This window comes from Cebus imitator, unplaced genomic scaffold, assembly GCF_001604975.1.
Source record: "Cebus imitator isolate Cc_AM_T3 unplaced genomic scaffold, Cebus_imitator-1.0 Scaffold255, whole genome shotgun sequence".
Taxonomy (NCBI): Eukaryota; Metazoa; Chordata; class Mammalia; order Primates; family Cebidae; genus Cebus; species Cebus imitator.
In genome coordinates this window covers 2,583,628-2,600,765 of record NW_016107570.1, presented here as the reverse complement: position 1 = coordinate 2,600,765, position 17,138 = coordinate 2,583,628, and the positions used below count along the sequence as shown (strand labels likewise).

At 40.3% G+C, this 17,138-nt stretch overlaps 1 protein-coding gene and 1 pseudogene across 1 annotated transcript in view; one reads left to right on the top strand and one right to left on the bottom strand.

Moving 5' to 3' along the window:
• ZSWIM6 (zinc finger SWIM-type containing 6) overlaps window positions 1–17,138 on the bottom strand; it is a 212,653-nt gene that overhangs the window by 143,217 nt on the left and 52,298 nt on the right. The gene's annotated exons all lie outside the window — the stretch shown is intronic.
• Window positions 7,854–10,981, top strand: LOC108283066 (annotated as a pseudogene).

The window sequence follows — 17,138 nt, the reverse complement described above, 5'->3', positions numbered from 1 at the left end:
AACAAACAGAGTGCAAAACTTCAGACCAAGACAAATTACATCTAACCAATAATAAAAACACATTATCAATAGGAGCCGGGAAACACTGTCAGGGTTCCCACAGTCAAATGTAAAGACAATAAAAAGACCCTTTACCACAAGAGCTTCTACTTGACGTTGCCCTGGTCAACATTTTCATCAACACTGGGATGGACTCAAAGGTATGGCCAGTGAGGATAATAAGGAGACAATAGCCTGACAGGATCACTAATTCCCAGAGCAGACAGAAGGTTCAGAAGGATTCAGCAGGCAGAACTAGGAACAGATATATAAAACAACCCACAGAAGGAAGAAAAAAATATAAAGCACTGCCAAGGGCCAAAAAAATAAGCTGCCCATCTATAACATGAGGCCTTGCTTATAAGCAATCAATCCATGTGAAATAAAACATCAGGGATGTCACAGACAGATGCTGTCTATAAAAGAAACCAATAACAACAAAAAATCAACTTGGGCTGAACTCATGAAATTACAGTTTTTAAACCTTCTTAACATGCCCTGTGCTGGTCACATCCTATCTGCAGTATTATATGCTTTTCTAAGAATCACATTTTAAAAGCAGCAATGAAAAACTCAGGAACATTTCAGGAAAGCTAACATACTGTGAAGGGTATGAAATCACATCAAAGAGGGAGGGAGGGTAGACAGAGATTTCACAGCGTAACTGGAACGAGAATTGAAATAATTCTTGTTCAATATCTGAAGATTTGTGACATACAAGATGAAAAACATAGAATTAGGGCTATAAGAGGGCAAGAAATACATACACTATGAAAAGCTCCCTAATATTATGTTGCTCAAAACTACTTTGAAAACCAAGGGTTCCCCATCTCTAGAGTAGAAGCCAAGCAAAGGCTGAACACAGACAAATGGAGATAAAATGGAGACCTGCCAAGGCTGCTTCCAAGATCACATCTATGCTCTTTAGGAAGGTTGCACAAAGCTACTTCCAACCCTGTGATTCCATAACTCTGGAGATCATCTACAGCCCTCGAGCGTACTGGTGAGAAAACTAAAGCCAGATCTGCGAACTACCTTGTTTTGTTTTAACAATCATTAAACAGCGAAAACAGAACCAGAGACCAGTTTTCCAGGCTCCCAGATTTGTGCTCTTTACTCTGTTCCAATCTTTTCACTCCAAGTATCAGGCCAACCTCACCAGGCCAGCTACAGAGGAAGTATTTTCTACTTACAAGTTCATTCAGATGTGGAAAGCAGAAACTGGAGAAACAAATCAGTGTTCAGGACAAGAGATTTGATTGTTTTTCATTTCTTTCTGTAATGTTCAAACTTAGATAGCCCAAGAAACACCAACCCTTAACATACACTGATACTGTACATGTGTCCCCACTAAGAATTTAGCTCTGAGGGCTTTGTATCCAGAGGATTCTGGTCCCTCGGGCACACGAAAATGAAGCCTCACTGTGCTTAAACCTTCTGCTTAACTCAGTAAGTGCTGACAGATTCTGGAAAAGGCAAAGAAGATCTTACGTTTTCACCTCAGTCAAAAGAAATGGAATCTGTTCCTGTAAATAAAAAGATTTCAGTATGTGAGATAAACTGGAACGCCAGTGTCAGTTAATTTTCTCCACCAAGTCACATATTAGAATTGAATCCATAATTAAACAAACTCAGTGTTTTCAAATAAATTACATTTTTCAATAGACATTAATTATCTTAAAAAAAAAAAAAAAAAAAAAAAAAAAAAAAAAAAAAAAAAAAAAAAAAAAACACAGCTTGGCATAATGGCTCATGCCTGTAATCTCAGCCCTTTGGGAGACAGAGGTGGGTGGATCATCTGAGGTCAGGAGTTCAAGACCAGCCTGCCCAACATGGGGAAACTCCATCTTTACTAAAAATACAAAAATTACCCAGGTGTGGTGATGCATGCCTGTAATCCCAGCTACTTGGGAGGCTGAGGCAGGAGAGCTGCTTGAACCCAGAAGGTGGAGGTTGCAGTGAGCAGAGATCACACCACTGCACTCCAACCTGGGCAACAGAGCGAGACTCTGTCTCAAAAAAAAAAACAAACAAATAAACAAAAAAACCATACACAACTTGCACTCCTTCAGCCCCCTGAACTACCATTCCAACATAAGCTCAAGGTCATCCTTCCTTCACTCACTAAAAAGCATCCTAATGACACCAGTACACAAATTCAGTTTGCTTTATAACTCATAGAAATGTATTCTCAGAACTGAAATTATAAAATTCTTACCTTAATCCTAAAAATCAAACTTGTAATGAACCTCAGGTACCATAATACTCTGTCACATACTTTATAAGCATGATGATAAATATTAAACCTCATTTTACAGACGAAGAAAAATGAGGTTCCAAGAGATTAAGTTACTTGCCCAGGGTCAAGAGCTACTAAGTGTTGGAACCAGGATTCAAATGCAGAACTTTAGGCCCCCATATCTTAAGCACTGTGCAACACTGCTCGGCTAGTTGCTCAAGGAGAGCTGATGCTATAAAGGCAGCAGTCCCCAACCTTTTCGGTCGGCACCAGGGAGGACCAGTTTATGAAAGAGTTTTTCCACAGACGAGGGGTAGGGGGATGGCTTCAGGATAAAACTGTTCTACCTCAGATCATCAGGCATTAGATTCTCATAAGGAGTGTGCAACTTAGATCCCTCGATACACAGTTCACAATAGGGTTCACCCTCCTATGAGGAATCAGAATCTCTGATAATCTGACAGGAGGCCGAGCTCAGGCAGTAATGCTCAATTGCTTGCCACTCACCTCCTGCTGTGAACAAGCAAGGGACTGGTAGGATTCCATGGCCCCGAGGGGTTGGGGACCCCTGCTGTAAGGCTCCAGCAACAACTGGATCCACAGCCGGAGAGCAGGGCCCAAGATCACTTGGGTTTCACAGGTATCAGATGGCAAGAAGTACCATTCTCTGAAACACTATTTAGATCCTGTTTTGCAACCAGAGGCTTACACGGCAGCAGGAGAGACTAAGTATAGACGTGAAAATGATACTACCTTTGTTTTGAAGGTAAAATGGGAAGTCTCTTATAGTTACATCAATAGGTAAATTTCATTTCTTTCTGTGCTAGGCAGTGGGACCAAACGCCTCTGTTCCTTCTCAATGTGGATTAAGCAGATTTGGGCCACAGAGCGCATTCTCCACACTTGGAGTTAGTGAGCTAAACAGGCAACAAGGATTCCATCCCCTTCAGAAGTCACTCACAAAGAAGGATGCAAGTCAAAATTTAGGTAAAGATTACTTCTCTGCTAAAATTTTAGGAGTCATTTAAAATTTTCCTTTAGTATATTTGATTATATTTTTCAATGTGTGTACTACTTTTGGAATTCTTTCAAAGGCTCATGTTTTTGAAACAAAGTAACTTGCCTCTTTAAAAAAAAAAAAAAACAATGAAGAAGTCACAACAACTTGGCTATCACTGATGGGCTGTGCGTGCCACAGTCCTTGGAGGACTCCACTGCAGAGCTGAAGATTCACAGCACATGCAGAGCAACAAAAATAAACTGCCATTTTTCTCCTGAAATGAGGATTTATAGTCATGACTACCGCCCCTTGGGGCATTTCACTGGCTCCCTAATATAACACTCAAGGTGAATCTGATTAAAATCAAATTTGTCAGGGGTAAATCCAATGTATTTAAATTTAAGAAAATTCATTTCAATTACATAAAAACATTTTTATAAGATGTTTTATATTTATATACAGTATTACACATAACTGGGATTTTTTTGGAGTAGGAAGATATAGCCTGAACTAATTTAATGGTTTTTAGATTGAGTCTAAATCAATGTCCAAAATTGAATAACCTGGTTATTTTGTACAACAAACAAATTCAGGGAGACACTGACAATATGGCAACAGAACTGAGTTCTAGTTCCATGTCTTTTCCTATTACTGAATATTAGGACAATCATGGGTAAGTCATTATCCTCTCTGAGAAGCAGTTCCCTACCTAACCTGTAAACTGGTAACAATCATTTGAAACTCTGTAAGGGCAAACAAATTCATTGTTATTATGTTTATAATACTCCTAAGAGAATAACTATGTCTACTTCAACAACTTAATAAAGAATATTTGAAAGCATTAGAAGAATAATTTATTTAACCTCCCTTTCTCCCAAAAAATATCTGTGTTTTCTGTATACATTTTATTTAACAGGTAAAAATTTTAAGCAAAACCTTAACTTTAAAATGTTTAATTTTTTTAAGTGCAGATAACCCCCCCAACCTTGCTAAACTAAACTATTTTAAACAGGCCAGTATGATTGAAACTAAAATATAACACTATGCCACCGAAAAAGGAATCTGCCACCAACACTGCCATCTTACATTTGTTCAGAATTTCCAAGCTAAATACAATCTTTTATTCACATTTGAATGAAAACATTCGATTCACACAATAAATATGTATGGTCAGAAAGCTTACGTGCTGTTGAGATAATTTCACAAATGAGGAAGACGAAGGTAATAAAGATAAGTAACAGATCCAAAGACCACAGCTAAAAGTGGTAGTGTAAGTAGAAACCAAACCCAGCCTTCTGGTTCACCCTGCCCAAGACCATGCCTGCTCCAAACACCTGGCTGACTTTCTGATCTCAGTATATCTGTAGACTTGTACAGAAGCACAAACTGTCCAGATCTTTTAGTTTCCAAGCAATATCATGATCCAATAAATGATTCAGAATGCCTTAATTCAATACTCCCCTTTAAAAAAAAAAAAAAAGAAGAGTAGAGCTTAATATTCAAAGTCAACAGTCCACTACACCCCCAACCCCACTTAGTAAAGCAATTTTCTTTACCCCATCTGAATAATTTTGTAAGAAACTAAATTCTCTGAGAACACTTTAATATCAGATAACTAATGCAGTTCATGGCCTATTGTGCCTTACTTATAAAACTCTGCTTAAAAGGTCAAGTGAACAGCATGTCTTAATTTATAAATTAGAAATTCTAAATATTAATCTTTCCTGATATATCAAAAAGAAGCATAGAAATGTTTTACCAAGTGTTTTTCAATTTTTGAAATCCATTTTGTTTTAAACTCACGTTTTAAAAAAAAATCAATTACTGAGCTATCACCATGTGTGTAGCCCTGTGCTCATTTAATCAATTAAACTATTGATTATATCTTAACTGATATTATTTAACTTGGTATTCAAAAATGACACCCTGATAGATCTATATCTGTGTGCAGGTATGAATGGGAGGAGGGGAGAATCAATGCACAGGGAATGGCCATTTTTTACACAACACAAAGACTGATCTTACTCTTTACATAGCCTGCTGTCTGTCCTGTTTTGGGCTGTCAGGCAAGACAGGGCAAGGTTGTGCCCAGTGCCCCCCACCAATATACCTTTATACCTTGACCAGGTTGGACCACCCAGAGAAGTCTTAGCACCGAGAAGTTACACAATTTGACTGAAACTGTGCCCCCTTTATTAAAGGATTCTGCTCACCTTACAGGCCATGAGAGCACTGCTGGGAGGATGAGTTGCATTATAAATGCACTCCCTCTGGTACCAATGCTTAGCACATCCCCTAACTTATAAAAGTGATTTTGTAACTCCCCAAAATGAGCACAATGGGCTTTCATTTGTTCATCCTGACTGTGCCCATAAATCAAAGCACAGAGCTAATTAAAACCTCATGGTGGCAGTCTACTGTCCCCAGAGGATCAAGTTTAACTCCTCATCATGGCACACAAGGTCCACTACAGTCTGATCTGCCTCTAACATCTCCTCTCCTATACTACCCTCCTCTAACACTTGGTACCTGCTGTAGCAGCTGTGAAGATTGTGAATTGGAAAAAGGGGGTAGCTGTTTCACACTCTCACATTTTTGCACAAGCTTTACTTGCTGCCTAGAATGCCTTTCCACACCCACTCCTCTGGCCAGCCTAACAGTATTTATCTCCTCCTAACATTATTTATCTTGTTAATTCCTTTCATTTGCCACTACTGAATCCAGGTGTCCCCTTCTCTTTTAGAAAACTTCACAGATCCCCAAGAACTGATAATTCCCCCCCATATATACTATACACACCATTCAGAGGGTACTTAACATGCTGTCAGTCAAATTACATGCCTTGAAGTCATCTTACTTTCCACCTAGTGAGCCCCAAGAAGACGGGGAAAGGGTCTGAGTTAGCTTTAAATTCCCAGGACCAACCCAGTGGTGCTATAAATCAAACAGTCAATACTGGAGGAAGAACTAATACTGCTTAGCAGGCCAGGGAATTCTTCCTACGCTGGGGGTGCCAGGGTACAAGCAGTCAGGACTTGGCTGAATCTTCATTCCCAGCCCTGGAGAAGACACTGTCTGACAGCCCAGGGAACATGCCTAGAGAAAAGGGCACACTCTCCCAAAAAGGAGCACTCAAAGTGGGATGTGCCAGGCAGAGAAGGAGTGAGGAGGTGGGCACTGCACTACTACTTCCTGGAGTGAGAGAATCCCAACCTAAAGGATGGGAATTTTCTTTTAATCATATGAGCTTGCCTTTTATCTCAATTTATATGGCTTTGTCTCCTATATTCATTAATAAATGGCTGCTCTGTAATAAAAATAATTTAATCCAACAGAGCATCAACATAAATATTCCCCAAACTAAAACAAAGTCCTTACCGATGCAAAATTCAACCAGACAACAATGTTCCTATCCCACCCCTACCATAGAACACTCCACATACTTTGAGTCAGAGGTTGCTTGCTTCTATTTTATACATCGTATAATAAGGTCGGTTATCTTGTTTCCAAGCCCCCTGTAGATTAAAAGTAGCATATGTGGAAAAGAGGTAAAGAAGAAGACAAAAGAATTACAAAAATCCAGACCCAAGAACCCTCAAGCCTAGTAAGTAACCTGAACCATTTTTGCCCTACACATCTGGATGCACAGTATATTCCATCTTAAAGTGGATTTTCTTGCTTTTTTTTTTTTTTTTTTGAGATGGAAGTCTTGTTCTGTCACCCAGGCTGGAGGGCAGTGGCCCAATCTCAGCTCACTGCAACCTCCGCCTCCTGGGTTCAAGCGATTCTCCCGCCCAGCGTCCTGAGTAGCTGGGACTAAAGGCGCCCACCACTACGCCTGGCTAATTTTTTGTATTTTTAGCAGAGGCAGGGCTAGCCAGGATGGCCTTGAACTCCTGACCTCAGGTGATATGCCCACCTCAGCCTCCCAAAGTGCTGGGATTACAGGTGTGAGCCACAGTGTCCAGCTAAAAGCAGACTTTTAAAGGGACAAATTATCAGCTTTCTAGGAGTTCTAACTATAAAAATTTAGACATTTCTCAATACATTGCTATAAAGCAATAACTATATTTAAAATAAAATTATATAAGCAATTCTACTTCTAGAAATTTGCCCTTAGAATGTAAGTAGGCAAGAAGAATACGCCGATATTTCTAGTGTAGAACTGTTCACAATAGTGAAAACCAAAATACTATTAAAAAGTTACTGTGAAACAGATTATATATCTATAACAGATATATATATAATGGAACACCACACAGCCATTTTAGATCATATTCATTAACATGGAAAATAGCCAAACAAAGTACTGAGTTCAAAAATAAAGGCTGGTGGGCCAGGCACAGTGGCTCACACCTGTAATCCTTGCACTTTGGGAGGTCAAGGCGGGCGGATCATCTGAGGTCGGGAGTTCAAGACCAGCCTGACCAACATGGAGAAACCCCAACTCTACTAAAAATACAAAATTAGCTGGGCATGGTGACGCATGCCTGTAATCCCAGCTACTCAGGAGGCTGAGGCAGGAGAATTGCTTGAATCAGGGAGGCGGAGGTTGCAGTGAGCTAAGATTGTGCCACTGCACTCCAGCCTAGACAAAGGCATAACTCCATCTCAAAAAAAAAAAAAAAGTAACAATAATAATAAAGGCTGGTAAACAGAATGTGAAGTTATGCAACTTCACTCACATTATATATCATGAGAGTGATGTGTGTGTGTTCTGGTACGTGCATACAGGTACACATGCACACATATTATCAAACTGTTAAAAGTGACAACTACTGTATCACCAAACTGTTCATTTCACAATTTTCTATGTTGTCTGAATTACCTACAGAAAGATAAATTTTCATATAGAAAATTATTTTTAAAAAACATACTCCAGAACAGGCATATCCATCACAAACACCACTTTGCAGGATAAAAGATACAGGAGAAAAAGGCATGTAGGTGCATGTCCGTAGCCAGTTTGGGTGCAACTTCTATGTGTTGCTTTCCATCTTTATCCAATAAGAAAGAAATCAGCAGAAAGCTATGGACTCATCACTGTGAATTCATCAACACTATTAGAAAACACAATGTTGAAAGCTAGAGTATCTATACATAACGATACCTCACACATACCACTCCAATCACCCTAACAATTTCATAGTTTCTTAGTTCTATCTGGAAGAAGTACTTCATCAAATTTGCAATGTCAAAATACAAATGCATGTCAATTAATTAGGGAAATACAATCTTGAAGGAAAATATACACAAAATGAAGGTAGACCTATAAAAGCCCACTGGATGGCAAAGAGAAGCCCTGGCTCTAGAAGTTTTGAAAATACTATTTTTTGCTCTATCGGCAAGATGTGACAGCATGATGTCTCACGGAAAGATCTCTACTCCCACACATGGGTACTTCAGCTTCCTGCCTTGGAAGCTCAGCAGCAGGCATCATGGGTAGGTGAAGAGCTTCCCTAAGGATGACCCTTCCAGGCCAGTCCACCTCATATACTTCCTGGGATACAAAGCTGGTTATGACCCACATCGTGTGAGAAGTCAAAAGACCAGGACCCAAGGTGAGCAAGAAGGAGGTGGTAGAGGCTGTGAGCACTGTGGAGACACCACCCATGGTGGTTTTGGGCATTGTGGGCTACATGGAAACCCCCTGAGGCCTCTGGACCTTCAAGATCGTCATTGCTAAGCACATCAGTGACAAGTCCAAGAAGCATTTCTATAAGAACTGGCATAAATCTAAGAAAGAGGCCTTCACCAAGTACTGTAAGAAATGGCAGGATGAGGATGGCAAGAAGCAGCTGAAGAAGGACTTCAGCAGCATTAACAATTGCCAAGTCATCCGCGTCATTGCCCACACCCAGATGTGCCTGCTTCCTCTGCGCCACAAGAAGGCCTAGCTGATGGAGATCCAGGTGAACAGGGCACCGTGGCAGAGAAGCTGGACTGGGCCTGTGAAAGCCTGGGGCAGCAGGTACCCGTGAACCAAGTGTTTGGGCAGGACGAGATGCTTGGCGTCATCAAATTAACTGAGGGCAAAGGCTACACAAATGGGTCACCAGTCACTGGCACACCAGAAGCTGCCCTGCAAGACCCACCGAGGCCTGCCCAAGGTGGCCTGTATCAGGGAATGGCATCATGCCTGTGGCCTTCTCTGTGGCACGTACTGGGCAGAAAGGCTACCATCACCACACTGAGATCAACAAGAAGATCTGTAAGGCTGACCAGGGCTACCTTATCAAGGATGGCAAACTGATCAAGAACAACGCCTCCACTGACTACGATCTGTCTGACAAAAGCGTCTGGGTGGCTTTGCCCAATGATTTTGTCATGCTGAAAGGCTGTGTGGTGGGAACCAAGAAGCAAGTCACTGGTGCAGACCAAATGGCAGGCTCTGGAGAAGATTGACCTTAAGTTCATTGACGCCGCCTCCAAGTTTGGCCATGGCCACTTCCAGACCATGGAGGACAAGAAAGTACTTATGGGACCACTCAAGAAAGACCAAATTGCAAAAGAAGAAGGAGTTTAATGCCAGGAACAGATTTTGCAGCTGGTAGGGTCTCAATAAAAGTTATTTTCCACTGAAAAAAAAAGACAACAAAAAAAGAAAATACCATTTTTGAGACATTCACTAAAGTTTTATCTTTTGTGGGCTCTCCAGAACAAGAGGTAAATTCAAGGAGAAGCAGGGAAGTGACAGCACTAACAAATAAGAACTTATATTTTCACCTAAAAAGTATGTTGGAAAAAACTAACAATATTTCTTTGTTATAGATTCAAATTTAATATTGGGGGAATAAGGTATCTGAAGGTATCTAATCTTTAAAAATTATGATTTGAGTACAATGCTAGTTACATTATTTCAGAATTCCAAAGTAACTGTCTTCTTTTAAAAGGCACAAGAGGATTAAAAAGTATGGGTTAATTACAGCAACCTTCTGAGTCAAAATTAATAGCACAGAAAAAACGGAACTTTTAAAAACAAATATGGTAGATTACTCTGAAAAGTCACAATGTCATTACAGCAGACTAGCTGCCCATGAATACTTTTGCGAAGGATGGACGTATAGGTAGACAGGCAGACTGGCTGGCAGGCAGATAGGCAGGCAGGCTGACAGAGAAAAGGAAAGGAGATACGGATGAAAATGAAGAAAGGGAGCTCTATAGCAAATGGAAGAAAGAAAAATTCTATTCTGTCTCTTGCTGCAGATACCCTGAGGAAATGTCAATAATGACACATTCTCATTACAAAAATTCCCTAGATTGGTCAAAGAACCTGCTTTTTTCATTCCCAGATCAAAAACTACATGTACCCTTTTGTACATCAAGGCTCATGCATATATAGCACATGGCTAAGCAACTATTCTCTGCCTGGTATGTCCTCATCAAGATTCATCTGTGGCCTGTTGTAACCTCTACTGACAACACTGACAGTTGCACAGAAAACCAACACAGAGACAGAGCAAACAGACATAGAACAGATAATAAATCCGTCCAAACCATATTCTGAGACTTGAGATTTTTTTTAGTCCACGTGAGTTTCCAAATGCATTTAGACCGTGAATCACTAAAGACTTTTTCGCTTTCCCATTAAGCTGCAGGATTTTGTTTGTTTGTTTATTTGTTTGTTTTGCTTTTTTTAGACAGAGTCTCTCACTGTCACCTGGACTGGTGTGTAACAGCGTGATCTCAGCTCACTGCAACCTCTGCCTCCTGGATTCAAGAAATTCTCCTGCCTCAGCCACCCAAGTAGCTAGGATTACAGGCACCTGCCACCACCACACCCAGCTAATTTTTTTTGTATTTTTAGTAGAGATGGGGTTTCACTATGTTGGCCAGGCTGGTCTTGAACTCCTGACCTCGTGATCTGCCTGCTTCAGCCTCCTAAAGTGCTAGGATTACAGCTGTGAGCCACGTCACCTGGCAAAGCTGCAGGATTCTTAAAGCTTCAAGAAAATTACAGTATACTTGTACTTGAGGATACAAGTGTGGCACCATTAAAACAAGTCTCTGGTGAGGGAGGATCTTCCTAAAAAGATAAGCCCCAACTAGGCAAGAGGAAGCCCCAGAGTCCCCTCAAAGGTGAAAGAACCATCCAAGATTCCACTGATATGTGGTGACTTTCAGCATTTTGCATCTCTTCTCTCACTTCTTCTCCCTGAATGAGTTTGCAGGTATGTGTCCTAGTACGCCAAAATGATTTCACAGATATTTAAGTTATAAAGAATAAAGAAATACTGATCTAGAATATGCAAAAACCACATTAAACCACTCCCAAGATGCTGGGATTACAGGCATGAGCCACTGCGCCCAGCCTAATTTTTGTATTTTTAGCAGAAGCAGGGTTTTGCCAAGTTGGCGATCCTTTGCCACATTAAAGGCAAAATCCTTATGATGACTAAAGAACTAAGTTCAAAATTCAACAATTTCATCAAATTGTCAAATTTCATAATTGTTCCTACTTTTACGTAAACAAAATGGATTTCCATTTTAAGGTTTCCTTGCAGCAAAACGAGCAAGGCCACAATTCTGACCCAAGAAAACTCAAAGCTCGCAGTCACTACACAGCAAAGTAATTAAGAGTACAGGTATTTTTAAGCCACTGCGTGCATAAATACTAGCTCTGCCATTTACTAGTTGCGTGACCAAAGCCAAATTACTTAATATCTGGGTCTTAGTTTCCTTATCTATCTCACAGAGTTGTTGGAAGTTTTAAATAAATTAACCCATGTAAAGCCTTTATAACAGTATGTGGCACTTGATGTAACAGTAATGCCTATTTTCAAGGTTTTTTAAGAAGTTAGATCAAGCAAGATTTTGAAATGTGAAGTGCTCAAACTTCTATCTTTCAAAGAGGAAAAGGAGAAAGAAGAGATGGTTTTGTAAGTTTTTATTTGTTTTCTTTTTCAAAGGGTAGCTTTGACAGACCACTAATTCAAACTAATTTTAAATACATTTGTAGTGTTCAATGTGTTAAGTGTTCTGCCTTACAGTTCTAGACTATAGCCTATTACAAAGCACACAACTGATTTAAAAAGCAGCAGTTAGCCAGGCCACAGCTGTGTCTCACGCCTATAATCCCAGCACTTAGGGAGGCTGAGGTGGGCGGATCACATGAGGCCAGGAGTTTGAGACCAGTCTGGCCAACATGATGAAACCCCATCTTTACTAAAAATATAAAAATTAGCTGGGCATCGTGGTATGCATCTGTAATTCCAGCTACTCAGGAGACTGAGGCATGAGAATAACTTGAACCCAGGAAGCAGAGGTTGCAGTGAAACTGAGATCCACTGCACTCAAGCCTGGGCAACAGAGCAAGAGTCCATCTCAAAAAAAAAAACAGAGGGGGGGGGTGGAGCGGAGGCATCAAATAACACTCCTCTAAAACTTAGGTAGTAAGACAGTGCTTTTTTTTGTTGTTTTAAGAGGAAGTCTCGCTCTGTCACCCAGGCTGGAGTGCAGTGGATCTTGGCTCACCGCAACCTCCGCCTCCTGGATTCAAGCCATTCTCCTGCCTCATCCTCCTGAGTAGCTGGGATTACAGGGATGCACCACCATGCCCAGCTAATTTTTTTTTTTTTTTTAAATAGAGACAAGGTTTCACCATGTTGCCCAGGCTGGTCTCGAACTCCTGACCTCAAGTTACCCGCCCACTTAGGCCTCCCAAGGTGCTGGGATTACAGGCATGAGCCACACTGTGCTCGACTTAATTTTTGTATTTTTAGTAGAGGCAGGGTTTCACCAAGTTGGTGATCCTCCTACTTCAACCTCCCAAGTAGCTGGGTCCACAGGTGCACGCCACCACACCTGGCTAATTTTTTTGTAGTTTTTGTAGAGATAGGGTTTTACCACATTGTCCAGGTTGGTCTCAAACTCCTGAGTTCAAGCAATCTACCCTCCTTGGCCTCCCAAAGTGCTAGGATTAAAGGCATTGAGCCACCACGCCCGGCCCTTTTTCTCTATTTCTTACATTTGAAATATCCCATTATTTTGTTTAGTGCAAGGGTGTTAATTAAAATAATCATAAATTTCATCAGCATGAGATATGGAAGGGGAAATGGAAAGGACACAACTCTCATTTTCAGGCAACTTATATAAATATGTTGTTTGGTTGGGGCAGCCGATTTACTGCATCTTATTACTGATATTACCCACTTGCTGATTGGAGGAAAGTGTAGATTTCTCCCAAAAGCAGATGGCCAATCTACCATAAAAAGCTGTTTTCTGACATAAGCAACTACGGCAGAGAAATAAACTCTCAATAATCAGAACACGCCCCTTTGAACTCTGTGTAGTGCTCATTATCAATATCATAAATAATACAATAAAAGGCAAAGGCTCCCTTGGAAAGAGTCTTAACAACTAAAGATAAAGGAACCCGCCCATAAATAAGTGAATTGGTACAGGGCATTTGGCAGGAGCACACGGATAAAGAGCCTCAAAAATAAAATGAGAGCTAGTAATGTTCTCTGAGACAGTAAACTGTTCAAAAGTATGAAAAACATCTTTAAAACTCACACAAAGGGATTTGTAAAACAGGAAAATCTATTAACCCACAAGTTGTTGGGTTATTTTTCTTAATTATACACATGTTTTGGGAACTTCAGAATCTCAAAATATATTCCTGATTAGCAACACTCAAGTTTCCAGCTGCCTTTACATTTGTTCACTTTGTCAAAGCCCTAATTCTACCAAAGTCCTTTGTCCCACACAAATGCCAGCTCAGCTCACCTTACTAGAAAGGCTCTTCTGGTTTTGTCAGCTGTGCCCATGATAAGCAGCTGGGAAGTATGGAAAAACCATTAACCATTGACTGAAAAAGAGAGTAGACATGGAGTTTCACCATTTGTTGCAGAAGTGGTTATAAAAAAAAATGTAAATCAAAAAAATGAAATTAAAAAGACTATTCATTGCTCCACACCTGCTCCGAAAAGCTTTGCAATCATCAATCCACCTAAAATAGCCACAGTTCAATTAAAGGAAGTATTAATCCTTGTTTAAACAGAGAGAGAAAAAAACTAACAAAGTACAAAGCAAAGACAAATCACTCAGAAGCAGAAAAAGAAATGTCCCTGATGCACTGAGGATAAACAAAAGGTCTTTCTGAGGTCGGCGTTTCCCTGATGTAGTACTCTAAATGTATGGCATATCCAGAGCAGAGAGACATCAATTTGGAATGTAGGCAAGAGAGTTTTTCACAACTTCAAAGCATTGAAATGTGTTCCTAATTAGTATGTAATATATGAAAGCCAAACACAGATTATGCCTCAAATATTTCCTATCTTTAGTATAGTCCAATTGCTGGGCAACCGTGCTACTGTTTCCATTCCCTCCTTATGCCTACCTGTGCCCACCACCCCAAGAAATGTGGCTATCAGGAGGGCTCTCACCTGAATCTGCACAAGAACCCCACTGAAAACCCCACATCCAAAGCTTGTCATGAGTCAAATCTGACCATACACCAACTGTCGTGGGTGTCTGCCTCTATTCAAAAGACAGAGAACCAGTAGCTGCTCCATAAAACGCAGGCAAGTGGACATCATCACCATGGCTAGCAGGATTATACACGCCCTTGGGCACAGGGGCTGAGGGAAGCCTCCCAAAAGAACTGGATGGATTTTCAATGAAAAAGCCAAGTAAACTACACTGCCTGGTTATGTTAAACAGTATGTGCTGGACAGAGTATGTGCATTGTACTGTGAAATAATGAGAAAAGAGCATTAACATTGACAGAATGCTTATGCAGGGGACAAGATACTGGCGACAAATTATCTCAGTTAATGCAAGTGAGGCCCACAGGAGTTAAATAACTGGCCCCTTACTTAGTAGTAAGGGCTAAAACCAGAATCTAAACTCAGGTCTGTCTAATAACAAATTACTGTAAGTGCTCTTTCTGTCAAATTTGATGCCTTTCATTATTTTTCTCATTATCATGCTGCCCTGAAATAGTTAAGTTTCAATTATGGGTATCTATAAAGGTGATGTTAAACTCAAGAGTGAGCCAAGCCTTTCCCGGACAACCCAGGAGTACATGCTGGCTTAAAAGAACTCCTTTAAACACTAAAATGTTTCCCTTTTGCCACTTTTGATGAAAATCTTTCCAAAATATCTGTCTTCTTGAACAGAATATACCAAACACCATTAACCAGTATATGTGTTGCCCATGTCAATGGTGTTCTGCCATTAGAGACAACAGACTGCACTGCACCATAGAAATGGAAGGGGCTGCACAGACCACTTAGTCAAACTCCAGGACTGTAGGAGTTTTACGAGCTGTTAGGGCAAAAACGTGAATATGAAAAGGTCATTTACGTGTGGCCCAACAGATCTAGGATTTAAGGAGTTTGGGGGACACAAAAGTTCTAATATTCCATCAACAATCAAAGTCACCCCACCAAAACCTCAGTTTCATCCAAGCAAACAGAAATAATACCCTCACTAAAGCCAAACTGGTCGCCTATCCATCTTCCCATTTTCTAAGCATTGTAATCTCATGAACTCAGTCAGACTCAAACTGTTCACAAGGTTTTATGAGAGTGGCGGCTTGTTTCAGCCTATGTGAATTTTTTCATTCCTACCCAGACTGACAGAGCTTATGTACACTTTTCACTACCATGCTTGTTCTAAACACTTTTATTCACTTCAACAGAATTACCACCAGCAAAGATCAGAGATGCTCTGTTTTAGCAAAGAAAGCAACATTTATTTTATCTGACAGAATTCTTTGGTTGTCAGTAAAGTAAGTTTTTTTCAGTAGAAATATTACTGATGTTAGAATAAGTTTTTCATTTAAAAAAAATGGTATTACTTAAACCAATCCCAAAAGGTATTTTCATATATATGAAAAAGTTCTGGCTGGGCGCAGTGGCTCATGCCTATAATCCCAGCACTTTGGGAGGCCAAGGCAGGTGGATCACCTGAGGTCAGGAGTTTCAGACCACCCTGATCAATATGGTAAAATCCCATCTCTACTAAAAATACAAAAATTAGCTGGGTGTGGCTACGTGGGCCCGTAGTCCCAGGTATTTGGGAGGCTGAGGCAGGAAATTGCTTGAACCCACGAGGCAGAGGTTGCAGTGAGTTAAGATGGCGCCACTACGCTCCAGCCTGGGTGACAAAGTGACACTCCGACTCAAAAAAGAAAAACAAAAAAAAAAGATAGAAAAGAGAAAGTTTTTCTACATCATTAGGTACCAGATTGGAATAAGAAATATTAACAGAATATTGTTATTCACCAAACTTTCCAGGGCTGTGTTCATTCAAAATAAGATCAAGATTTCAATTATGGCTACCGCCAGCTGCTGGAGTAAAAAGAATGCCAGCCAGCCACATGGTCCTCTACTCCCATCACCTGCCTTTCATTATCCTCCCACCTCCAGGCTGCCTAGATCTTTAACCCATTGGGGTGGGGGCTGCTTGTCAGCTGCCTAGTCTCTTTGTTGACTGTACCTAGTTATTTTAGCATTATGCCTGAAGCTTAAAAAGAAAGGAAATCCTAAATAGAAGCAAAATACAGGTGTCTGAAAATTCAGTAAACATACAATAAACTTATTTAAACTTATTTTTCAAAAGTATGTAAGTTACATTTTCAAGAAAGATGATCAATGGATAACACACAATTTTCCCTGTATATCCTGACATTTTGGACACTGTATTTATTGTACCATTTTCAGTTTAAGAACAAGATTCATTGCTTTGAAATTAGAGGAACGTCTGAAGGTTAAAGAAAATCATGCTGAGTATGTTATTTAAAAGTTCCCTGACTTTGTGGAGACCCTGTACCTTAATCCGCTGCTATAAATTAGCTTCCTAATTTCCTATCTACTTCCCCATGCACCCTGAACATCTCTTTTTTTTTTTTTT